Source organism: Ceratotherium simum, chromosome 38 (assembly GCF_057802395.1).
Source record: "Ceratotherium simum simum isolate JZ-2026a chromosome 38, ASM5780239v1, whole genome shotgun sequence".
Classification (NCBI taxonomy): domain Eukaryota; kingdom Metazoa; phylum Chordata; class Mammalia; order Perissodactyla; family Rhinocerotidae; genus Ceratotherium; species Ceratotherium simum.
In genome coordinates, this window is record NC_141937.1 from 26,449,144 (window position 1) to 26,457,255 (window position 8,112).

Genomic DNA, 8,112 nt, shown 5'->3' on the forward strand with positions numbered 1-8,112 from the left:
TCCCCACAGCAGCTCTATGGCATGGAAAGCATTATTCCCATTTTTGAGATGAGCTCATTGGGTTTGAGAAAGGATGAGTACACTGTCCAAGTTCTCTCAGTAAGCAGTTGAGTCAGGATTGAACCCAGGGCCTTGGGCTCCAAAATCCGCTCTTTACACGGACACCCGTGGCATCTCAGCTCCCAAGTCCCTAGTAAAGCATGCAGGGTTTTCAGGAGAAAGAAATATTTTCCTGGTCTTAAATTTTAGAAGAAATCTAAATCCTTATGCTGAGTAACACAGCAGACAGTATCTTCAGCTCTAGTCCTATGGAAGATCGGCGGAGGTGGGGGGTGGTCTTCAAATGCTCATTCTTCACCCCAAGCCCCAGTAAAAGCTGAGCTGTTACATCTGGACTCAGGGGAGGGTTTTACGGGGAAACGAGCTAACGTCGTCCAAGAGCCTTGTTCTATATGAAAAAACCAACAGAATTTAGAGGCACATATTGCCAATGGGCTCCTTGGACCATTTCCCAAATACCAGATGACTGAGCCACAATTTTTTTAGGCATAGGATAGCAACCAACCAAGGGAGGAGTTCTCTGAGGAGACTGCCAAGTGCCACCAGGCTGTGCACTTAATACAAGATGAACCTGGGCAATGAACCTTGACTACACTTACACATTGTATTCAACCCCAGCTGACCAGCTCTTCTGCACAGGACAGGGACCTCAGTCCCCAGGGCCAAACTGTTTCACAAAAAAGGCATTTGAATCTGCTCAACTATCAGACAAATGAGGATTTGGCAGAGGCCCCAGAATTCTGTGTCTGAAATCTTGGAGACATTATTTAGACCAGAAAAATCGTTGTTCAGCCATCTCACTCAAAAAAGAACCCTCATATGGTGCCTTTGCTGTATGTGATTTAGAGAAACTCGTCTTGATTCCTCCACAGCTAAAACGACTTAGCTGCCTTGACTCAGAAGCAGAAAGAATGAAACCCCTAGTTAGGCTGTTTATTCCCTCTTGAACAAGAAATAAGGTCTGCCAGAGGTAACAACTGTAGTTATTCTCTCTCTGACCCAAACTGGACTCCGCCTATGAGGGACTTCAGAGAAGGCAGCAGCTCCCAGCTTGCAGTGTCATTGGCACGTGTCTACACTTCTCTAAAAGCTACTCAAGTGTTGAGAAGAGAGAGGGACAGCAGGCCTGGCACACTCCCCTCTTCCACTCTGTTTAAAATTGGTGTCGAATCTGCCTTGAGGCTATTTCTGCTCACTCTGGCCCTTGCGGTGGGACAGAGGTCTGTGTTTTCAGGAAGCGGGCTGGGGCTGTTGAGACAGTGGATCCTAACCGTGTGGATACAGACTCTCCACAGGGAGGAAGGCACAAAGGCGTAGATGGAGGACACGTGCTGGGGGGGTGCTGTTTCAGGGGTTCTTGGAGCCCTGGAAGCCCACTGCCGGACCCAGGTCAAGCCTCCCCTCTGTCTCCATCAGTGAGCTCCAAGAACAGTCTCTTATTGTATAATCTGTGTTCTCAGTGAGCTAAGACGGAGTGTCAGCATCTGCAGCGTGGCGCGGACACGCCTCCGCCGATTCTTCCACCAGCCCCGTGGGCGTTCTCGTTTCTCTACCTCCTTGCCAACATTTGAGCATGTGGGACATTTTGCTTTTTGGCCAAGCTGATGCGTGAGAAGTGGTACATCATTTCTCATGGTTACTGTAACTTTCACTTCCCTGATTGCTAGTGAACTTGAGGATCTTTTCATATGTTTATTTTCTGTGCAGTTTTCCTCCTTTTTTTCTCCAGTGTCTGTTTTCCTATGTGTAGTTTTTCTTATTAATCGGTATTGATCTTTATATGCTCTTCATACTAATCCTTTATCTTTTGTACTATCTGCTCCCAGTCTAACACTTGTCTTCTAGCTTTGTTTATGATATTTGGGGGACTGCAGACGTTTTTACTTCTGTGTTGTCAAAACTACTGGTTTTTCCTTCATTGTCTGTACTTTTTGAACCTTGTTTGAGAAATCCTTCCCCATCCTGAGACTGTAAGGATATTTTCCCATATTTTCTATAAAGTTGTAAGTTTTTATTTTTTATAATCAGGTCTTTAATCATGATCTGGAATTTATTTTGATAAATGGTGTGAGAAAGGATCTAAGCTTATTAGGATAGGCAGTTTGGTGTCATGACTCAAGATCAGACTGTCCTGCCACTTATTATCTGTGCAACCTTGAGCAAATTATTTAACCTCTCTGGGCCTTGGTTTCCTCATATATAAAATGGGATAATAATCATCTCCATCTCACAGAATTAAATTATTGCATATAAAGTGCTTAGAACAGCACTTGGCATATATTAGATGGCTATTATTACTACAAGCACAAACTCAAATGGAAATAGGATTATTAAAACTTATTGTAGCAAAGTCTAGCCCCCACGAAACACTGAAAAATTGTCAGAGGGCTGCAGAGACCAACAACCCTCTGGGTCATCAATAGGAATGTGTGCACCCATAACACACACAGAAGCAAGTGGGGAAGTAGCTATCACTGTCACATTGGCTTAGCCAATAATCTAACTGTAGTTGCTATTGGCTTAGCCCAATCTTATCTAATTTAAAATAACAATTTTAGTTTATTAAATAAAATCTATGTGTCACTTCCTCCGAGTTCCACCTGAGATGTTATCTTACAACTGCAGGGATCAAGGCAATAAAAACTGAGTACATTTCAATTTCATTTCACACCAGGCAGCGGGCTCAGAACATAAGCACCAACTGAACGAAGTTTCTGCCCCTGAGTGGGGGGAGATCTGGTTGTAAACAAAGAGTCAGGGTCACACGGTCATTGTTAGACTAAAGCGGGGCTTCTCACCCTCGGTGTGATTGACATGTGGGGCTGTCCCAGGCAATGTAGGGGGGTCAGCAGCATCGCTGGTCTCTGCACACTGGATACCAGTGCACAACCCCCACATTGTGACAACTAAACATGTTCCCAGACCTTGTCAAGCGTCCCACTGGTTCAGAACCACCAGACTAGAGGTTCCATCAAAGACAAAGTACCGACTCTGTGTGACGAGGCAGAGGAGGTCTTGTGGAGGACATGATGGCTCCGTTGACCTTAAAGGATAGGTTGGCATGTTCCAGGGGAAGTCTGGGGCTCTGGGACAGTCCAGGTGGAGGGAAAATCTAGGCACAGGCTCAGAGGCACAGGAAGCGGGACATGATCCACACGGCTGGGACTCAGGCTCAAGGTGAAATAACTCAGCTCAGGAAAAACTGAAAAAGCTTCTTTTAGGAAGAATTTTCATTTTAAAAATACAATTAATTGAATCATTCATTAATATGTTCTTTCACACCAAGGCTGTTTTGTTAATGTGTCTAAACAAAATGACTTCCATTTCTGGGCCATCATTGAAGCTACCAGCCTGGGAAAACCGACCGTCTCCGAGTGCTCAAGGCTGATAAACTGGCCCCGTCAAGAAGGGCCTGGCCTTCCGAAGGATGTCTAACTTTCGAAGGATCTCAGACCCTCTTATCAACCAACGGTAAGAAATGTAACGATCTTCCAGGACACTCTCGAACTTACTCTACGCCCTCTCCACCTTGGCTGTTGAATTTACTGCCCTATTGTTTAGTGTCTGATTCGCTAACCGAGGGCTCAGATGCCCTTGTGTTTGCTCCTGGAGACATTCTCTACTTAAACAGTGAGACTATGTCTATACAGTAGAAACACACCGGCATTTTGGAAAAATCTCCCTGAAGCTGCTGCAACACACAGCTCTTAGGGATTGAAGTCGATTCTGGGGAACCCACCTTCTCTGGAGCCTGGAGTCCCCTCACAACATACCCCGTGGGAGGTATGAGATGGTCTAACACTCTAGCCATTGCCAGGAAGAGAGACTATGAATTAAAGGCATAAGGTCTGTGGGAAACAGGTAGAGGAACCTAGTCTGAGGGCGAAGAATGAGTGGTGATCGTGTGTGAAGATACAGCACCTACTCCTGGGCTAGTGACAGAGGATTGGAAGTGTCGCATTTGAACACATGCAACATCCTACATCCAGACACTGGGGCTCTAAGGCTCTGCTCAGTGTTCTTCCAACAGCATCTTTGCTGGCCTCGGGCCAAAGTGCTGCAGAGGCTTTTCTTGAACTTTGCAAACACCTCACTCTTGTGGTGGGTTGAATTGTGCCCTCCAAAAAGACATGTTCAAGTCCTAACCTCCAATATCTGTGAATGTGACTTTATTTGGACATAGGGGTAATCAAGCTAAGATGCTGTCATACTGGATTAGGGTGGGTCCTAAGTCCAATGACTAGAGTCTTTATAAGAGAAAGGAGAAGAAGATTTGGATACAGAGACACGGAAGAGCCACAGGGAAGAAGGCCAGGGGAGGAGAAGCAGAGACTGCAGTGATGCAGCTGTAGCCCAAGGAACACCACCAGAAGCTAGGAAGGGGCAAGGAAGGATTCTTCCCTAGAGCCTTCAGAGGGAGCACGGCCCTGCCAACACGTTGATTTGGGCCTTCTGGCCTCCAGAACTGTGAGAATAAATTTCTGTTGTTTAAAGCCACCCAGTTCGTGGTAATCTATAATGGCAGCCCTAGGAGACTGATACACCCCTCACCCCCCAAAACATCTTCCCTCAGAGCTCTTAGTTGTGGTAACCATTTACTCAGCTAAGCGCACTCCTACTACATAATGAGAGGACAGGAAGAGGAGCTACAGGGGAGTCTTTGTGCCCAAGGGTTGGTTGGCAGGCCAAGGAGCAGCTGTCTGCACTTGATACAGCAGAGGCGTTGTCGATGTACACGTGCGGGAGGTTGTACAGCGAGAAGACGTTTAGAACAGACCTGAAGATCAAGCAGGTTGTACGGTGAGGCCATCACATTATTTCCCATAAGCAGGTGCTAGGGGAAAAGGCCACGAATGTGTGCCTTTGGTTTGTTTTCAGAGAATGAGTAGTAGATAATCATCAACAGAATAACGAAACATTTATGATAAAGTTAAAAATACATTACTGCCATCTGCTGAGATTGCAGCATTTGGGAGGCTAGCCCTCTCCTGCATGCCCGATGTGCAAGGATGAATCAGACAAGGTGCCCATTCTCAGGATGACTCAAGGCTGGCCCCGTGCCACACACCCCACCAACACATACAAGGTGAGCACCTGTCAACCGGCGGTCTCCATTCCGACCCTACACCATCTCCAAGTTTTACTAAAAGCCTGTCCACCCATGACCACTCCAAAGACACTTGAATTATTTTTAGTAATGTCAAATGAGGGATTATGTAGCAAAGATGGCATGACTTTTTATTGTTGTGACACTCATTCTACGTTCTAGCACTGCACCGACTTGGATATCAAATGCACAAGGTTTCATCTTACACATTATCTCCTCTGGGAAGCCCACTTTGATGTGAGTCTGGATTTGGGGCCGTGTGTGCAACAGGTATCAAATGAATTGTATGCAATGCCATCTGAGGACTCTGGTGCCAATCCTTGGTGAAGATCCTACACACAACTCCCAGAGTAACTTTTCCCAACTGCCCAGCGCCACTTCCTTTCTTAGGAGTATGGTCTAATTTTCCGCCTCCTGGAAAACCAAATCCGAGCTCCTCAGCTTTGCATTCAGTGCACTCTCTTTCCTAATTTCCTCCTCCCCGTTGACGCTCACCACTCTTCCCAGCCCTCTGATTCGGTGGGGCCATCACACTCTACATCTTGTCTTTGTTCCTGACTCAGGTTTCCCGACTCGGAATCCCAAGTTCTCTCCACCAGACCAAGCTGCCTTTGGAGGAAACAAAACAAAACAAAGCTTTTCTCTTTTTCAGGAACCAGGGGTCATTGTGGTCTTGCTCTAGATTCACGACAACAAAGCAGCACTTTCCTAACTTCTCTTTTCACACACGCTCTCTCGCTAGTATGTTACTGTATTTGCAATCCTTTATATGTCTCGAGCTTCCTAGTGTCCTAGGCACAATAAATAATAGCAATACAACTTTTTTTTTAATTTATTTTTATTTTTATTTTTTTTTGTGAGGAAGATCGGCCCTGAGCTAACATCTGATGGCAATCCTCCTCTTTTTGCTGAGGAAGACTGGCCCTGGGCTAACATCCATGCCCATCTTCCTCCACTTTATATGGGACGCCGCCACAGCATGGCTTGACAAGCGGTGCATCGGTGCACGCCCAGGATCCGAACCGGTGAACCCCGGGCCGCCACAGCGGAGCGCGCGCACTTAACCGCTTGTGTCACTGGGCCACCCCAGCAATACAACTTCTAACTGCACATAAAACATCTCTCAAAAACTGTCCATCTGCCCATTCAATGCACAAGGAATAGGAGAGGAGGCATAAAATTAAACCTAATTAGTCGTCTTGTGTGAGTAAGATAGGGTAAGAATAAAGATTGTCCCATTAGCAAGAATAATTGAGATCACTTGTTTTAAAAAAAGACAGTTTTGAAAATTAAGGGGATCTCCATATTCTATCATTTAACAACAGGAAGCAAAAGCTTCTCTAAAATTTCCCATCAAAACATGGTTTCATAGCAACAGCTACTGAAAGGTGAATGATTTCGTTTTTACTATTATTCATTCTTTGTGACTCAATCTAGATGGGTAAGAAAGGTCAAAATTGAGATTAAAAATTTTTATGATTAGTGAAAAACATTGATATGAAATATATCTCTTAGTAACTAAAAAGCAACCAATTTATTAAAAGACATTTGTGCAAGTATGGCTCTACTAAAGTCTCTCTACTCTGAGCCTTTCATAGTTCTGATCGAAATCTTTGAAAATTCAATTGGTAAGAGAGGTCAACCTGAGACTTTACAGCCAAGTTATGATGAACGAGCAATTTTATTCTCAAAAGAACTATTTTTTTCCTTTTAACACAAAAAATATCTATCTACAGCTCCTTTTTTTTGGTTTTAGCAAAAGTGAGTAGGACATACTATCGGAGCCTGGTTTTAAGAGGTCACCTAAAACCCAGAGAAACAAAACAGAAGAAACAGGAAACAGGGTCATTTGACCCTAGATTTTAGTTAGTAATAGCACCACAGCTGCCTGAGATATATACAGTCATGTGCCACATAATGATATTTTGGTCAGCGATGGACCACATACACGACAGTGTCCCATAAGATTAGTACCATACAGCCTAGGTGTGTGGCTATACCATCTAGGTTTGTGTAAGTACACTCTATGATGTCCACAGAATGACAAAATCACCTAACGACACATTTCTCAGAACATATCCTCATCATTAAGTGATGCATGACTATATAAAGTAACCATGCAAATAAAACTGAGTAGAAACACATGAGCAAGGAAGACAAGAAAATCAAAAATAACCATGCAAATTTGAAAAAGAATCAAACGGAACTTCTAAAAACGAATCATTGAAATTAAAAATTCAGGGCCAGCCCCATGGCTTAGCGGTTGGGTGCACGCGCTCCGCTGCTGGCAGCCCGGGTTCGGACCCCGGGCGCGCACCAACGTGCCGCTTCTCTGGCCATGCTGAGGCCGCATCCCACATACAGCAACTAGAAGGCTGTGTAACTATGACATACAACTATCTACTGGGGCTTTGGGTGGAAAAAAAATTCAATGGATGGGTTAAATAGCAAATTGGGCTTATATGAAGAAAGAAAGGTGACCTGGAATACAGATCTGAAGGAATTATTCAGAATGCACCATATGGAAAACATGAGAGTGAAGATACAAAGAACACAATAAAGAGAGCTAACATTAAACTGATTGTGATGGCAAAAGGAAGGAATACAATGAATAGGGGAGAGGCATTATTTGAAGAGAAAATCGTATAGAAAGTTCTAGAATAATGAAAAATATGAAGCTGTCAGACATAGCAAATGATATGCCAAGAAAGATAATAAAATAAATCCATATCTAGACACATCATAGCCAAAAACTCTAGAACACCAAAGACAAAGAAAAACCTTAAAAGCAGCCAGTCTTTTCAACAAATGGTGCTAGAGCAAGTGGATGTCCATAAGCACAAAAAAAGAAAAAAAGAACTTTGACCTAAGTATCACACCTTACTCAAAAATTAACTCAAAATGGATCACAGATTGAAATGTAAAACTATAAAACTTTCAGAAAA